This window comes from Trichechus manatus, unplaced genomic scaffold, assembly GCF_000243295.1.
Source record: "Trichechus manatus latirostris isolate Lorelei unplaced genomic scaffold, TriManLat1.0 scaffold00006, whole genome shotgun sequence".
Lineage (NCBI taxonomy): Eukaryota > Metazoa > Chordata > Mammalia > Sirenia > Trichechidae > Trichechus > Trichechus manatus.
In genome coordinates, this window is record NW_004443942.1 from 9,461,442 (window position 1) to 9,480,905 (window position 19,464).

General features: G+C 39.0%; 1 protein-coding gene across 4 annotated transcripts in view; it reads right to left on the reverse strand.

Moving 5' to 3' along the window:
• Positions 1-18,447, reverse strand: part of PIK3C2A (phosphatidylinositol-4-phosphate 3-kinase catalytic subunit type 2 alpha) — a 129,171-nt gene extending 110,724 nt beyond the window's left edge. For all 4 annotated transcript variants that reach the window (XM_023737569.1, XM_004369680.2, XM_023737570.1 and 1 more), the window contains exon 1: positions 18,310-18,447. The gene's annotated coding sequence lies outside the window, so the exon portion shown is untranslated. The remainder of the gene's footprint in view (positions 1-18,309) is intronic.
• Between the last annotated feature and the right edge of the window lie 1,017 nt (positions 18,448-19,464).

A 19,464-nucleotide genomic window follows, 5' to 3' on the forward strand; every position in this document is an offset into this window, starting at 1 on the left:
CAAATCAATACCATTTACAATAGTGCCCAGGAAGATAAAATACTTAGGAATAAATCTAACCAGAGATGTAAAAGACCTATACAATGAAAACTACAAAACATTACTGCAAGAAACCAAAAGAGGCCTGCATAAGTGGAAAAACATACCTTGCTCACAGATAGCTCAACATTGTGAAAATGTCAGTTCTACCCAAAGTGATCTACAGATACAATGCAATCCCAATCCAAATTCCAACGGCATTCGTTAACGAGATGGAGAAACAAATCACCAACTTCATATGGAAAGGGAAGAGGCCTCGGATAAGTAAAACATTACTCAAGAAGAAAAACAAAGTGGGAGGCCTCACACTACCTGATTTTAGAACCTATTATACCACCATGGTAGTCAAAACAGCCTGGTACTGGTACAACAACAGATACATAGACCAATGGAATAGAACTGAGAATCCAGACATAAATTCATCCACCTATGAGCAGCTGATATCTGACAAAGGCCCAAAGTCCATTAATTGGGGAAAAAACAGTCTCTTTAACAAATGGTGCTGGCATAACTGGATATCTATCTGCAAAAAACTGAAATAAGACCCATACCTCACACCATGCACAAAAACTAACTCAGAATGGATCAAAGACCTAAACGTAAAATCAAAAACGATAAAGATCATGGAAGAACAAATAGGGACAATGCTAGTAGCCCTAATACATGGCATAAACAGAATATCAACCATAAGTAACAATGCACAAGCACCAGAAGAGAGACTAGATAAACGGGACCTCCTAAAAATCAAACACTTATGCTCATCAAAAGACTTCACCAAAAGAGTCAAAAGACAACCTACAGACTGGGAAAAAAAATTTGGCTACGATAAATCCGATCAATGCCTAATGTTTAAAATCTACAAGATTTTGCAAAACCTCAACAACAAAAAGACAAATAACCCAATTAGAAAATGGGCAAAGGATATGAACAGGCACTTCACAAAGAAGACATTCAGGTGGTTAACATATACATGAAGAAATGCTCACAATCATTAGCCATTAGAGAAATGCACATCAAAACTACAATGAGATACCATCTCATGCCAACAAGGCTAGCTAGCATTAATCCAAAAAACACAAAATAATAAATGCTGGAGAGGTTGTGGGAAGACTGGAACACTTATACAGTGTTGGTGGGAATGTAAAATGTTACAACCACTATGGAAATCAATTTGGTACTTCCTTAAAAAGCTAGAAATAGAAGTACCATACGATCCACCAATCCTGCTCCTTGGAATACATCCTAGAGAAATAAGAGCTGTCACACGAAGATATGCACACGCATGTTCATTGCAGCACTGTTCATGATAGCAAAAAGATGAAAACAACCTAGGTGCCCATCAACGGACGAATGGACAAACCAATCACGGTATATTCACACAATGGAACACTACACAACCATAAAGAACAACAATGAGTCCATGAAACATCTTATAACATGAAGGAATCTGGAAAGCATTATGCTGAAGGAATTTAGTCAGTTGCAAATGGACAAATATTGTATGAGACCACTATTATAAGAACTCAAGAAAAGGTTTAAACACAGAAGAAAACATTCTTTGATGGTTAGGAGGGCGGGGAGGGAGGGTGAGGGCCATTAACTAACTAAATAGCAGATAAGAACTATCTTAGGTGAAGGGAAGGACAGCACACTGTACAGGGGAAGTCAGCACAATGGACTAGACCAAAGCTAACAAGTTTCCTGAATACAATCAAACACTTGGAGGGATAGAGTAGCAGGGGTGGGGGTCTGGGGACCATGCTTTCAGGGGACATCTAGGTCAACTGGCATAACAAGGTTTATTAAGAGAATGTTCTGCATCCTACTTTGGTGAGTGGTGTCTGGGGTCTTGAAAGCTTGCAAGTGGCCATGTAAGATGCAAACATTGGTCCCAAGCACCTGGAGTAAAGGAGAATGAAGGACACCAAGGACACAAGGAAAGTATTAGCCCAAGAGACAGAAAGGGCCACATAAACTAGAGACTTCATCAGCCTGAGGCCAGAAGAACTAGATGGTGCCTGACTACCACCAATGACTACCCTGACAGGGAACACAATAGAGTCAGTCCCTGATGGAGCAGCAGAAAGGTGGGGTGCAGAACTCAAAATTCTGTAGAAAGACCAGACTTAATGGTTTGACTGAGACTGGAGGAACCCCGGAAAGCATGGCTCCCGGATTCTCTATCAGCCCAAAATTAAAACAATTCCTGAGGCCAACTCTTCAGACGAAGATTGGACTGAACTGTGGGACATAAAATGATACTCGTGAAGCGTGTGCTTCTTAGCTCAAATAGATATATGAGACTAAATGGGCAGCTTCTGTCCGGAGGTGAGACGAGAAGGCAAAGAGGGTTAAGAGCTGGAACCGACATGGGAAATCGGGTGGAAAGGAGGAATGTGCTGTCACACTATAGGGAGAGCAATTAGGGTCACATAACAATGTATATATAAATTTTTGTATAAGAGACTGACCTGAAATGTAAACTTTCACTTAAACTACAACAATAAACAAAACAAAGAAAGCTTGTGAGCGGCCATCTAAGATACTCCACTAGTCCCACCCTGTCTGGGGCAAGGAAGAATGAAGAAAACCAAACACACAACAGAAAGATTAGTCCAGAGGACTAATGGACCACCATTAGCACAGCCTCCACCAGACTGAGTCCAGCACAACTAGATGGTGTCTGGAGCTGGAGAAAAATGTAGAACCAAATTCTAACTCACAAAAAAGGACCAGACTTACTGGTCTGACAGAGACTGAAGAAACTCCAAGAGACGGCTCCCAGACATCCTTTTAACTCAGCACTGAAGTTCCTCCTGAGGTTCATCCTTCAGCCAAAGATTAGACAGGCCCATAAAACAAAAGGAGGCTAAATTGGCACACCAACCCAAGGTCAAGGACAAGAAGGCAGTAGGGATCAGGAAAGCTGGTAATGGGGAACCCAAGGTAGAGAAGGGGAGAGGGTGGACATGTCATGGTATCGGCAATCATTGTTACAAAACACTATGTGTATTAATTGCTTAATGAGAAACTAATTTGCTCTGTAAACCTTCATTAAAGTACAATTTTTAAAAAAAGCTCTTTTTACAACAACAACAACAAAAATAATAATTACACTATGACTCAAAAAAAAAAAAAAAAAAGATTACAGCCTTGGAAACTCTGTGGGGCAGTTCTACTCTGTCTTATAGGGTCATTGTCAATCAGAATCGACTTGATGTCAATGGGTTTTGTTTTTTGTTTTTAATTAATATGCTAAATATTTTCTTATTTATTTTGTTTATTGTCCATCTTTACCCCCTAGACTGAATATTCCATGAGGCAGGTATTTGTCTGGTTCACTGCTGTATCCCCGGCACACAAGAACAGTCCTGGAACAAGTAAGCATTCATTCAAATATTTATTAAATGAACAAATGAATTTAAATCTAATACAGATCAGATTATGAAGCAATTCTTCACTGTAGATTGCCTTCAGTACTTTGTTAATTTAAGTACATGAATCACAAAGTGAAAATTTTAACTTAAGAGATACAACAGAGTTTTAATCCGCTCTTACTACATTCATTTTCTGTTAAAGTATTTAAAAGTCATCTTAAATGTGTCATAATTATAAGCCATCAATTTCTCTGAGAGAAGAAAATCATACATGTGTAGTCTCAGAATTGTTCTTCAGAGTCATACAGTCCTTTTTAGCCCCCAACCAAAACACATTAATATTTTGAAGTACCTGTGGAAATGCAGTTCATATCTGGTTGGAAATCAGAAGTACTAGCCTTGGGCTCAACAGAGCAATTCAGCTAGAGATGAATCTTTAGGCATATCTATGTACAACTGAAGACTTGAAGTCATGCAGGTAGTTGAGAGTACCCTGGGAGACGCCCTGGGACAAGGTGTTGAGTTAAAAAAGACAAGGAGGAAATCATGAGGGCCACTAGTATTTAAGCAGGAGACAAAAGAAGGTCAGAGGGAAATAACAGAAAGGTGTGAACACTGGTATCAGACAAATCCAGGGCACAGCGTCCTGAGAAGAAAGTCATCAGTATTATCAAAAACTACAGGGAGATGACACAGAAAGAGGGCTGGGAAAAAACAAAAAAAACAAACTAGATTTAGAAGCTCATTAGTGATTTTTTATAATAACAGCTTTACTAAGGTATAACTCACTTACTATAAAATTCACCCTTTCAAAGTGTACAATCCAGTGGTTTTTAGTATATTCACAAACTTGTAAAACCACCATCATGATCAAATTTCAGAACATCTTCATCACTCCAGAAAGAAGTTCTATACTCATTAGCAGTAACTTCTCGTTCACTCTCTCCAGCCCCTTGTTAGTGATTTTTAAAAGGACAATTTAGAGAAGTATGGAAAACTGAAAGAAAAGTAAGTAATTAACAAGTAACAGAGGCAGATTCTGCTTTCAATTCTTTGGCAGTAAAGGGGACTAGAAGAGACAGGTTGATAGAATAGGAGGCTGTTTAAAATGGGAAAGGCCTTCAGCATGCCGTAGGCTGAAGGGAAGGATTCAGGGGACAAAGACTGAAAGGCACAAGAGACAGGAGATAAACACTAGCTCAGGTATTGGACATATCTGAAAAGGATACAATCAGGAGCACAGATGGAAGGGTCTGACTTGGAAAGGAACAGATACCTCAGGAAATTGAGGTAATAAAGTTAAGGAAGTATGTAGTCAACACCTAAAAATGGGAAGTGGGGGTAGGTAATGGTAGGAAGCAAATTTACTTTTTGCTATCTAAACTGTGGTATGATTTAAAATTTTATATCATTTGCATGCTTTACCTATTTCAAAAGAAAGGTGATAAATAAATACGTAATGGAATGATTTTCACTTTTGATTAGAATATACAAAGTGGCAAAACTGTTGCTTTCACCCTAACAATGAAAAACAAGCTAAATAAGCTACAAAACTATAGTTTTAAGACATAGCAGAGAGCACAGGACACAAAAGAACTAAATGAACTAAACTCTAGAAAGTGATAAACGCTTTATAAGAGAGAAGAGGCCCACAGCAGTGGCTGAATATCAATTCCTTTTATCTTTGGCAGAGCAGGAGTGGGAGAAATCCACCACAGACAGAGATGAGGAGAAACAAGCCAGACTTTTAACAAACTTTTAACGACCACATGTGGACTAGCATGACAGATTAGAATTCTGAGGCATGGAACAAGTCTGTACCCACCCACTAGCTCTTTTCCACAGGTTTTCACTAAGTGCAGAGGTAACACACAGAAAGCCAGGGGCAGGGCAGAAGAGCTGAAACAGATTCCCCTTGAAGTATGTAGGCCTCTCCTAAGTAAAAGGCAGCCACTCTTCAAAAGGTGAAATCTATCTAAGAGAAATCTATCTAAGGCACTTCAAGCTTTCAACTACCAAAGGCTGAGGACAGGGCAAGAGAAAAACCCCTCCAAGGCATTCCAGGCCTTCATACAGCGTAAGACAGCTGCCCTCCAAAGGGTGGAGTAAGGGCAGCAAGGCAGAGATCTCCTGAGACACAGAAAGCCAGGAAGCAGGAATAGACAATAAAAAGAATGTCCAGGCAACTAAAAAGCTGGCAGCTGGGCTGCAAAACAGAGAGATGTTTGGAATCCTGTCAGTACTCAGATCTCAAGTCCTGATGAAGAGAAAGTCCTGATTCCACCCCAAAATATTTAAAGCTAGTGGTGAACTGAATCAAACTTAAGTACAACAAAGCCCAGATTGATCTTACTTACAGATCAGACTGAGTCAATTTCATGGCCTGACAGAAGAAAGGGCATTTTGGAGGTAAATATTAAATAAACAATAAGTAAACTTCAGCCCCTACTGCAGTTTTATATAAATTGTCTGGCATCCAAAGATTATGAGACATACAAAGAAGCAAGAAAATGTGACCCATGGTGGAAAGGAAACAATCAAAATAAGCTACCCCAGAGATTGCCCAAATGTTGAAATAATCAAACAGGAACTTTAAAATAATTGTGATAAAAAATGCTAAATGATCTAGTGGAAAAGGTGGACAACATGCATGAAAAAGTAGAGAATTTCAGCAGAGAGATGGAAACTATTAAAAAAAAAAAAGAAATACTAAACATGAAAAATGTATCAGAAATAAAGAATTTAGATGAGCTTAACAGAAGAAAAATGATAAATCTGAAGACAAATTAGTAAAAATATCCAAACTGAAACACAAAGAGGAAAAAAAAAAGGGCATGGGAACAGACCAGCATGTCTGAATTCTGGGGAACGATGTCAAATGGTGTAACCCACATGTAACTGGAGTCCCAGAAGGAGAGGCGAGAGAGAGAGAATGAGTCAGAAGAAATCTTCGAAGAGAAAATGGCCAAGTACTTTCCACAACTCAAGAAAGACATCAACTCACAAATTCAAAAAGCTCAGTGAAGCCCAAGGAGAATAAATAGATACTAGGACAATGAATCCTAATGGAGTCACAGAGTAACATAGATCAAATGACTGCTTGCCTGGATACTTGAAAGAAATGGCTTCGGTTCTTAGTAATATTCATGGATTTAGGGTCAAATCAGTGTGTTCTAGATAGTCTGTTCCTAAAGAAACCAGGGAGATAAGTTTTAACTTTACACTCCCATAAAAGTTTTAGGTTCAGCTAATGATAAAAAACAAAACCCCAAACCTGCCATCGAGTCAATTCTGACTCATAGAGACCCTGTAATTAACCAAAAACTCAGGCCTAACCAGATATTAACATACAACAGTCTTGCTCTTCAGGGGATAATGCTAGTATAGTAAAATTATATTCTCTAAACTAGAGCCAACCTTGTGGATCAATCTAAATCAGATCAGTTATAGACTTTAGTTAACAATCTGAATAAGTTATATTAACTATACTCATCTCCATCTAGTATATTTACACAATCTTTTAACATATATGGAGTCCTGGTGGTGCAGTGGTTAAGAGCTATGGCTGCTAACCAAAAGGCTGGTAGTTTGAATTCACCCACCGTTCCTGGGAAACCCTATGGGGCAGTTCTACTTTGTCCTACAGGGTTGCTATGAGTTGGAATCGACTCAACGGCAACGGGTTTGGTTAACATACATGAAACAATAATTGCTTCCGGTCCATCATTCACAAAGAATCTCCAGAATTGTCATTAAGATACTTAATATTATCTATTAAGCCTTAGCACTAGTCAAACATTTACAGCAAATATATTACTGACTTTAAACATTCAGTCAACTATTATGTAATAACTGTTTTCATAGTTTGTCCAGTACAAACTAATCCTGAAGTAAAAGTTTTTCCCTGGAGTTAGAAACTGATATTCCCTGAAGATTATTTCCTGAGAAATCAGCTTTGTTATTCAATTAAGTCTTACATCTGAAAAACATTCTCAAATCTAAGTGTGTTCATAGAAATTCAATTTAAAAAAAAAAAAAACTGCTAGATACAGGCATCATACACTAACAAATGATAAAAGCTTTGAACTAGCAAATAAATAAATAAATACTGAGTTCTTGCCCCAGCTCTACTATTAACTAGCTATTTGGACTTGGATGAGGTACTTCAACTCTTTGGGCATCAATTTCTTCAAGAAAATAAAGTGGTTAGACACCAGATGATAAGACTCTTTCTATCTCCAAGTTTCTATAATACTAAATTTAACTCATAGAATTTAATTCTTTTCCTGAAATTTAGATATGTTAAACGTGTAAAGTTATATTTCTAGGTTGACAGTACGACACAATCAAACTTCTTCATTTCAACCTAACTTAATTTTACTTTGTGGATTTCTAGTGAAACTCCTTTCGATACAAATTAAGAATAAGTTAAATCACTAAGCTCAATAATCAAAAATCTGTCTCAAAAAAAATTCTTACATTTCCATTCATTAATATGAATTTTTTTTAAATTGCCAATTCAACATTTTTTACATGTAGAATTTAGTGACATTGGTTACGTTCATCATGTTGTACAACCATCACCATCTGTTTCCAAATTATTCTACCACCATTAACAGAAATTCAATGCCCCCAAGCTAATACTCCCTCTTCTGCCCTCCCTCCGACTACTAGAAACCACTAATAAACTTCAGTCTCTATACATTTGCCTATTTCATACAAGTGGGATTATACAATACTCGTCCTTTTGTGACTGACTTTTCTCACTCAGCATGTTTTCAAGATTCATCCTTGATGTAGCACATATCAGGACTTCATTTCTCTTTTTGGCAGAGTAAAATTCCATCGTATGTATGTACATCTTGTTTATCATTCATCTGTTGACCGTCATTCAGGTTGTTCCCATCTTCTGGCTATTGTGTACAGCGCTGCAACAAATACTGATGTACAAGTTTCTGATTGCATTCCTGCTTTCAATTCTTTTGGGTTTAGACCTAGGATTGAGATTGTTGAAGTCATATGGTAGATCTATGTTTAACTGTTAAACTGTTCTCCACAGTGGCTGTACCATTTTGCATTCCCACCTGCAGTGGATGATGGTTCCAATTTCTCGACATCTTTGTCAACATCTGCTATTTTCTTTATTTTTTACCATAGCCATTCAAGTAGGGGTGAAGTGGCATCTCACTGTGGTTTTGATTTGTAACTCCCCTACTGACTAATGACTTACTTCATCTTTCATGTGCTTGCTGGCTATTTGCATATCTTCTCTGATAAAATGTCTACTGAAGTCCTTTGCTCATTTTTTGATTGGATGGTCTTTTTGTTAAGTTATAGGAGTTCTTTATATATTCTGGATGTTAAACCCTTATTAGACATATAGTTCCCCAAAATTTTCTCCCAATCTGTAGGCTGCCTCTTCACTTTGTGGATAAAGTCCTTTGATGTGTAAAAGTTTTTAATTCTGACGAAGTCAAATTTGTTTTTTCTTTTGCTGCTAGTATGAACTTTTCATAACTAATGTAATACATATCTAAGAAGAAAAAAAACACTGGTATATTCAATTATTAGGTGTAATAGGAAGCAAAAGGTGTGTTTTAAGCAAAGACATTCATGTGATCTGATTTATATTATGAAAAGATTCCCATTTGCTCTGTGGAAAACAGATATAAGGGGAGCAATAATGGAAACCAGCAGATGATTAACAGGTGTTATGGATTGAATTTTGTCCCCCAAAAATATGTACTGTAATTCCTAATCTCTATGCCTGTAGTTGGGGCCCTGGTGGCGCAGTTGTTAAGAGTTCAGCTGCTAACCAAAAGGTCGGCAGCTCGAATCCACCAGCTGCTCCTTGGAAACCCTATGGGGCAGTTCGGGGGAATCGACTCAATGGCATCGGGGTTTTTTTTGCGGGGGGGTGGGGATGGGGGTGGTTTATGCCTGTGGTTATAATCCCATTTTGGAATGGGTTGTCTTTGTTATGTTAATGAAACAGAATTAGTATAGGGTGTATCCTGAGTCAATCTCTTTTGAGATATAAAAAAGATATTAAACAAACAAGCCAAAGAAGCAGAGATAGGGCAAGAGAGATGCCATGCCACCCAAAGATCGCCCAGAAGCAGAGGCTCAGTAGAGGCAAGAAACTCCCTCCAGAGCAGACAGAAAGTCTTCCCCTAGAGCCCGTACCCTGAATTTGGACTTCTGGCCTCCTAAACTGTGAGAAAATAAATTTCTGTTTGTTAAAGCTACCCATTTATGGTATTTCTATTATAGCAGCACTAGATAACTAAGGCAACGGGTAACTGAAATTGGCTAGAAGAGAACCAGTAATGACTTGGACTAGGATGATAACAGTGGAAACGTTAAGAACTAGTTCAATTCAAACAAGTAAACAAAAATGATAATTAGATAGTAAATAAAATAGGAGAGGGAAAAAACCAATAATGTGATGGAGAATGATTTAGTTGGGAGTATACTATTTTTGATTAAAAAAGAAAAGAAAGAAACACAGCCAGAATGATCCTTAGAAGTGAGGACAGTGAGCCTTCATCTCAGGTACTTTGGACATGCTGTAAGAAGGATCGGTCCCTGGAGAAGAACATCATGCTTGGTAAAGTAGAGGGTCGGCAAAAAAGAGGCAGACTCTCAATGACTGACATAGTAGCTACAACAATGAGCTCAAACACAGCAATGATTCTGAGGATGGCACAGGACCGGGTAGTGTTTTATTCTTTGTACACAGGATCGCTATGAATCGGAACCGAATCGATGGCACCTAACAACAACAATACTATTTTTGATAGTGTAGTCTGGAATAAGATGAAATTTGGACCCACACCTGGATGTAAGAAAGAGTGAGCCATGAGAAAAGCTGAGTTTTCCATAGCATCTTCACAAGTCTCAAGATAGGTGAAACAAGCCCAGTTTCCTGCTCCATTTTTTAACTTCTATAATCCAAAGCAGTTGCTCTTAAGTCGATTCCGACTTACGGTGACCCAATGTGTGCCAGAGTAGACCTGTGCTCCATAAGGTTTTCAATGGCTGATTTTTCAGAAGTTTTTATGATAATGCTTTGCCCAAGTACTATTGTTGTTAACTGCCACTGATTCAGCCTGGACTAACGGTGACCCCATGCCTAACGGAACAAAACGTTGCCCAGCCCTGCACGAATCAGTTATGGTTCGGACTGTTGAGAACTGTAGGGTTTTCACCGGCAGATTTTTGGAAGTAGATCACCAGACTGTCCTTCCGAAGCTCCGCTGAAACCTGTTCAGCATCACAGCATCACGCAAATCTCCACTGACGGACGGGTGGCAGACGTGAATGGAGCATAGTGGTCAGGAATCGAACCTGGGTCTCCTGTATGAAAGGCGAGAATTCTACCAGTGAACTACCAATGCCTCATTGCCTAAGTACTACAGGCACATCAATAAAGTGCTTAATTCTGACAAAAAGCTATGGCTACACTATAGTCTGATAAGAAGCACTAGCAGTCAAGAGTATTCTACTTTCAGCCCTTAGGAGCAGCATTCTACACATAAGAGGTTCACAACTAGGGCATCCATCCAGAACAACTTTCTGTCTGTATATATGTATGGCTGTATGTGTTTGGGAGTGAGACAAGGAAGGAGGGCATGGTTACATTGAGAGTTTCCTGTTGAAAGATATTTGCTGACCAAGCAGTTTTCAATCTAACTCAGAATCCCAACAGCAGTACTACTTTGTGAAGATAACTACTGAGCTTTGGACCATTTCACTGTTCATTCTTTTGACATGAATCATTAAAGATACTTTGACATTACCCCAATTCCAACATGACAAATAACAGTAAGCTTTTGTGCTAAATGTTATAGTATATGCCTGCATTTCCGATACAGCTTATGGCTGGGAAAAATAAAACTGAGTTGCAACTGAGAAACCCAAAATAGGGAATAATAAGAAATAATGAAAAACTGGCCATAAATACTTCAGGAATCTTTCCCCCAAAGTCCATCAATTTCTATGGCTAACAAAATCTTGTTTTTACAGGATAAAATTTGCATGAAATTGACGGTATTGTAAAACAGTGATATCAGAGAGGAGAAAGAATGATGTAGTACAAAGACCTGAGCTCAAATATCAGACCTCCCTCTTATCAACCGTGTGATCTTCAGCAAGGTACTTAATCTCCCTTTGCCTCGGTTTTACTCATCAGTAAAGTGTAGATAATACTATCACATACTGTTGTCAGAGTTAAATAAAATTATATAAAATGCCTAATATATATAATAGACATTAAAAAATACACATGATGTTATATCTGCCCAGTTACTGGGACAACCATCAGTATGTTCCTACCATTAAAAAAACAGGCAGCTTATGGAGTCTCAGAAGCATTATACTAAGTGAAGGAAGCCAGACTCAAAAGACTACATACTTTCCTCTAAAAGTTAAACACAGAACTACCACACGACCCAGCAATTTCATTCCTAGGTAAATACTCAAAAGACTTGAAAGCAGGGACTCAAACAGATACTTGTACACCAATGTTCATTGCAGCACTATTCACAATAGTCAAAAGGTAGAAAAAAACCCAAATGCCCATCAACAGATGTATGGATAAACAAAGTATGGTATGCCCATACAATGGAGTATTATTCAGCTATAAAGAGAAATCAAGTTCTAATACATGCTAAGACATGGATGAACCTTGAAAACATGCTGAGTGAAATAAGTCAGATACAAAAGGACAAACATTGTATGATTTCACTTACATGAAACATCTAGAATAGGCACATGAATAGAGACCAAAGTTTATGTGGTTACCAAGGGTGGCTGGGAGGGGAGAAGGGGGAATTATTGCTTAAGGGGCACTGAGTTTCTGTTAAGGAGGATGAAAAACTTTGCAAACAGATTTGTGATGACTGCACAACATGGTGAACGTAATTAATGTCATAGATATGTACACATAGAAAAGGCTGATATGACCAATGTTTTGTTACATATATTTTTATCACAATAAAAAAAAAGCTTACACATTTGAATTTATTTTTTAAAAAGACTATATACTGTATGATGCCAATTTATATGACATTCTGGGAAAGGCAAAACTATAGGGACAAAAGAACAAATCAGCTGTTGTCAGGGTGTGGGAGGGAAGGGTCTGACTATAAACAGGCATGAGGAAACTTTTTGGGGTGATGGACATATTCCATACCTTAATTGTGGTTTTGGCAGTTACACAGCTGTCACTATTTCTTCTAATTCATAGACCTGTACATCTAAAAAGGATGAGTTTTACTACACATAAATTATATTTCAATAAATTTGACTTAAAAAAAAAACAAAAAACCTGAACTGTAGTGTCAATTACAGTACCATATCATGCATTCAAATATAGGCAGAATTTCAGTATGATAAATGTCATTATGAGATCTAGTCAGAGAGTACCTTTCCCAACTTTGCACTGTACTCTAAAAAAGACTTACACATTAACTGTAAAGAGATGTCAGAACAGTTATAGATTACAATATGAACACATATAAAGAGACTTAGTAAATAATCAATTTAGTTATTGATATAGCACTATAGTCTTGTTTATAAGTATAATTAGACCTCCTTCAGAGCTTATCTTGGGGGGAGGGAATAATATGGTTAGCATAATTCTCAAAACAGCAAATAAAACACTTAAAAAGGTATTTTCCTGTTCCCTAATGAGACAGGTCATTTTCCTAAGTGTATCTCTCTTTCTCATCAACATTCATGCTCTTATCTCCCATCTCACCACAAGGTAAGTACTTGCATTGATTTCCCTATGTAGTCTCTTCCATTATATTTTCAAATAGGATTTTATCTTTGCTTTCTCCTCTCTTTCTACAGTAGAATTTTAACAATCCTTAATTTCTTCCTGCTTTTACTGGTACTTTCTGAAGGTAAACTGTCAATTTATTTTTATGGGAAAATACTTTTTTAAAAAAAAAAAACTTATTTCAGTTAGGATTTTCCCATACGGTAAAGTTTAAAACCTATTTTCTTTTTCTTAACATTGCCCATTACTTTCTCTTTTCAGTCAAATTCTTTATCAAGTCCCTACAGGAACTAACGTCACACTGCTGTCACTGCCACCAACCTCTCCTTCAGTCCTCTACCACACAACTCAAGTCACAATGAATTCACAGCCTTATGATAATAGCTCGTAATTCATGCAAATAATATAAAATGTCTGACCACTGGCCTCTAAACTCTCTTTATTGCAGATACCTACTTATTCTCATCTCTTTATTTCACACATTCCTATCCTCAGGAAGCCCTGGTGGTGCAGTGGTTAAGCACTTGGCCACTAACAGAAATGTCAGTGGTTTGAACCCACCAGCCGCTCCATGGGAGACAGATGTGGCAGTCTGCTTCCATAAAGATTACAGCCTTGGACACCCTATGGGGCAGCTCTACTCGATCCCATAAGTTGCCATAAGTCAGAACTGACTTGACGGCAACAGGATAGGATCCTATCCTCATCATTTCAAATATGCCTTACAAATCGTTCCTTGAACTTACACTTCAAGTTCCCTTATCTAAGTTTTTCCTTGTGCACTGAAACAACTCTGTCCTTGATACCTGATCACCTTCTTCCTATAGTTTAAGAACTAAACTCTTTACTCAAAAATAAAAAATCTTGCCTAAATAACGCACCTATTTGCAATGTAACTACACTATTCTTACATTTTTTTTCTTTCCCATTGGTATTTTTAAAAATAACTACTTTCTTCTATATGAATTGTAGTTGGTCTTTCCTAATGTAAACTCCTCAAAGGCAGGACATACTTATTATTGAACACACACTCCAAAAACCTGGTAAGTGCCATGTATCTAAACACTCAAATACCATATGAAGAAATGCAATGAAAAGAACACTAGGCTTAGCATCATAAGGGTTCAAGAACTGCCTCTAATGTTGTTATGCTAAATAAGTCATAACCTCTCTGGGCCTCATTTTCCTCTTCAAGAAAATGAGAATAATACTTGCCCTATTTACTTCACAAGTAATAAGGGCTAGGGGGAAAAATAAAAGCATTAGGTAAACTGTAATCATCAATCAATACAAATGTAAGGTATGGTTAGTCAATTACCTTGCCTAAAATAAGCTTCTAGTGTTTTGGTTTTTTTTTAAACCAAACTCAATGCACAGCAAATTAAGTGAGGCAGCATTGCACATTATTAATTCATATCAATAATGTAGCACTTGAACTATCAGAGTAACAGGAAGCCTTATATCAACAGTAGCGATGTTAATTATATGGTATAGCTATGCATTCTCAAAGTTAAAAGACAAATACTTGCTGGTAAGCCAGCTATAACTGTCTTCAATTTTATTAAAAACAAGGGTGTTTAAAAATCCAATTAGTTCTTGTACCCAAACAGCTCATTTAAAATTTTAAGAAATCCTTTTTAATTGCCTAAAATATGCTTGTGTACTCTCCTATTGTGTTGTCAATCCACATGTTACAAATAACAGACTGCAAAGAAAAGGAGGGATACAAAGGATACCCATAAACCAAACCCGCTGCCGTCGAGTCCATTTCAACTCACAGCAACCCTATGGGACAGAGGAGAACTGTCCTATAGTGTTTCCAAGGAGCAGCTGGTGGATTTGAACTGCTGCCCTTTGGTTAGCAGCCCAGCTCTTAACCACATGCCACCAAGGACCCACAAAGGATACACAGGTGCACAAAAGAAAGATATTAAAAATATGACTCTACCACAGAGGCAAAGAAACTAGTCCCAACCATAATCCTATGAACAACCTTAATGATATTCTACAGTAATATCATTTCCAAGTATAACTATAATTCCAATCAAAAGAGCATCATTTGTGACATGGGAAATCCGGGGTGGAAAGGAAGAGTATGCTGTCACAGTATAGGGAGAGCAACTAGGGTCACAAAACAATGTATATATAATTTTTGTATGAGAGACTAACTTGAATTGTAAATTTTCACTTAAAGCACAACAATGAAAAAAAAAAGAGCATCATTTGTGAATACTATCAAAATGATTAGAAATTATAAATCACTACTGGCACACTTCTCATAGGAGCTGCTTTTCCTTTTCAAGCAGGAACCCAGGACAGAATAGCAGAATCTTCATGCTCTGAATCTCCACTGTCCAATACAGTAGTCACTAGCCACACAGCCATTGAGTACTTGAAATGTGGCCAGTCTGAATTGAGATGTGCTTTAAGTGTAAAATACACACCAGATTCAAAGACTTAGTATGAGCTAAAATAACGTGAAATCTCTTACATATGTGGCTCTCAGTTGTGGTTCACATATTTCTACTGGACAGCACAGCTTTAGATATAGTCAAATCTCGAACAAAGAAATGGATTTTAGACTTATTAAGCAGCTTGTTCAATATCTCACTGCTTGGTAGTATAACAGGGTCTAGAACCTCTTCACTTTATCTTGCCCTCATTAATACAAGGGTATTCATCTTTTAAGATTCAATTTAAACATCATCTTCCTCATAAAGACTCAACCATGCTCTTTCTGTTTCCCAGCCCAGGTGATCACACCCTTTTTACTACTTTGAATCCACTGCCCTTATAACCATACTATTAAAATTTATGTGTTTGCCTCCCGCATTGACTAGAGAATGTCTTGAGGGCAACCACTGTCTCACTCATTTTTCTATTCCTGGAACCCTTGCAGTATCAGGCACCCTTGCAGGCAAAAATAAATATCTGCTGAATTAAAGAACTAAGGAAAGCAATGCATGCAACATGCGGCTTTAAGATCTTTTAGAGGGTTAATTTTTGAGGTATTTAAGAGCACTACAAAGATACAACGATTAAATCAAATCACGTACTATGTGAATGCACTGCACAAGAACATTCACCTTTTATCATTTACCTGAGCTTATTTTGGTAACATGGCAAATGTAATAAAATAGATAATTCATGTTATCAAAGAAAGACAAGTTACAAAGCATTTTTTTAAGAACAAATGTTCTGCACTACTGCTGCTCTGAAAAGTTTGGTCTGATGTCCTGATAAGAACATAGGACTCTGAGCTCTTGAGAAATTCAATGCTCTTTTTAGGTATAAATTCACTTATTGAATGTGCTTACTAAGTGCAAAACATTGTGCTAGATCAAAGAAAGATTCCTGAGCAAGTAAACTGATGCAGCAATCTTCAACTGAAAATTTTTGGACCATTCATGGCAGAAGGCAGAAACAGAAAAAGAATGATATACTTAATACACAGCTAATTATAGAAAAGTTATAGCAGTTTCTAAAATTCCTAAATGCAAGCATGCCAATTTTTATAACCCACAAACCGGAAAAAGGTGTAAAACTGGTGGATAAAAACATTAAAATGCACTGCTTACAAGCAAAACTGCAAGCAATATGCATAGAAACACAAATAGCAATGAAGATTTTCATAAGAAAAAAAGTTTGCTTTAGAATCAGTAAATTTAACCAAACCTACTTGTGGAAGAAGCCCTATACGTACTTTGTTCCTATATAAAAATACTAAATTTGATTAACAGATAATAAAATCTTTCTATTCTCATATAATGTTTTTCAGTACTCTGAAAGATTGTCTTAATATTAAAGAGCAGACGTCTTCAAGTTTACATACCTTAGCTAAGGTACTTCAGTCTAATTTGCTACAGTGATTACTTTTCTTGTAAGAGCATCAGCCCCGGAATATGGCAGAGCTGCTACAGGAGTCTCCTGTGGATACTTGAACCACAAGTCAGGGAGGCAAAGGTACAAAGTCTCTCCGGAGTCACAGAGTCTCCTGGATCTCTGTGCGGTCTTCCCCCTTGGTAATATGTCTTCATCACTGCTCTGAGAATACCTTTCTCTTCCGCATCTCTTCTAATCTGTGGCTTTCAGGCTCTAATTTATCAAACAACTTTCCCAACGGCGCTTTCCTACCTCACACCCACCTGGAAAGATTTTAGGGTGCCTCTTTAGTAGGTAATCTTCTTCAAAGAGGAAGGCCTCCTTTGTTTCACTCAATTTAAACGCCCACCGTTCAAAATAAAAGTATAATTACAACCTCAACTTCTATCAGGCTAATACAGGGAAAGAACTACCACAGGCTATCTCTTCCACGTTCTTGATCTCCAAACTTTCCTCCTCAGTTTTCTCCTTCCTCATTTCCCTCCTCAATCCCTGCTCTCCCCGAAAAACAATTCCACTGCTGGAAAATCTCGTTCTTAAAGCCAAGCCATTTAGTGAAAAAAAAAAAAAAGTGCTTTTTCCTTCCATTATTTATTGTTCCTCCGTCATTCAGGAAGAGTTGAGCAAATATTTTGAATCTGACTGCCCTCCCAGAAAGATGATGCGCTAAGTACACACTGAAATAATACTGCCTTCCCAAAGCAAGTGGATTCGCGGCAAAAAGACAACTAGGGGGAAGGGAGAGAAAAAAAGAATCACTAGCCCCCGAAGTCGGAGACAGGATAGGAGGCGAAAGAAGAGGCCGTAACTGAGAAGTATAAAAGACACACTCGCCAGAATCTAACAACTTGACAAGAGAATAGGACCGGCCACTGCGGCTCCAGCCACGTCCCGAGGGACAACGGGGTAGCCTTCCCTCCCGCGTCGGGACAAAACTAACTCCCAAGTGCACCACTGCTCCCGAGAGGAGGGGCCTGGTGGGGGCGCGGGCCTCTCGCACATTCCGCTGGGCAGTAGACAACGGCCTAAGTGGAAGCAAGCCCGAAGGGAGGTAAGTCCCACTGAAGCAGCGCCAAGAGTAAGGGATGGAGGGTCAGAGACGGGCACCGGAGGGGCTAGGGGGCCGCGGCAAGGGACCCTCCCATCCGGATCTCCGAGATCTCTCTCTGCCCTCGCAAAGCTGGGTCCCGGGTGCCGGCCCTAGCTGCACCGACTTCTCCTCACCTCAAGCTGCCTGAGCCTCCGCCTCCACCACAACCCGAGCCGCTGCAGCCGCCACGGTCCGAGCCATTTTCCCCTCAACAGTCTCAGCCGCGGCGGAGAGCTTCGGCTGACACCGCAGCCAGCCAACCACCTTACGTCACTTCCGGTCTGGAAGCACCGCCTCCCCCACCCAGGCTTCTTGCGGATTGGCTGGAGCGGATGGCCTACCTGAGGCTGTGGGCGGGGCTTGGGCACGTACCGTGAAGCTAGAACTGGGACGGTGAGGGCCAGGGTTACGCTCCCGCCGAGGAATACCTGGCTGGACCAGAAGTTCTCTTTGTGCAGCCCCCAGACCGGCGAGACCTCCAGGGACTCCAGCCAGGGGCCCTGGGTTTCGAAGAACCCTGTCGTTCCGTGCGCCCTGCCGGGACTCCGCGCACGCCCTCGTCCGGCTGCGGCTCTAAGATTTGTGGTTTTGGCTCCAAGCCGCGCCGAGATTAGTTTGGGATTGGAAGATTGAAAGGAATAGGCAAAACATAAAACCGTCCAGCCAGCATTTACCCATGCTTCACGGTGGATCAGGTGCTGTGGGACGTGTAATTAGTAACTTGTCACTTGGATATCCCGCTTGATAGTGTGTAAAGCGCTTTCTCGGGTCTCTTCTTAATCCTCACAATAACCAGGTAAAGTAGGTAGTCCAATAATAATAACTCACAGCCAGAAGGCCCTTTATACGTGACAAAATATCTTCACATACAATTTCATAATAATGACAATAAGAATACCTTCCTCATGAGAACTGAATGAGATTATACTTACAATGCGTTTACCTTCAAATGTTAGATTAAAAAAATAGATAGCCAAGTGTAAAACCAAACCCGTTGTGGTCTAGTCGTTCCAACTCATAGCTATCCTATAGGACAAAGTAGAACTGCCCGTAGGGTTTCCAAGGAGCAGCTGGTGGATTCAAACTGCTGATCTTTTGGTTAGCAGCCATATCTTTTAACCACTGCACCACCAGGGCTCCAGCCATGTATAGCAGATAGGAAAATTGTCACCATTTACAGATGGTGAAGCTAAGGCACAGAGACATTACAAGGAATGCAACAAAGCACTATTCAAATTCAGTAATGACTCAAAATCCGTACTGTTTTGCAATGGATTGTCCCTTAAACA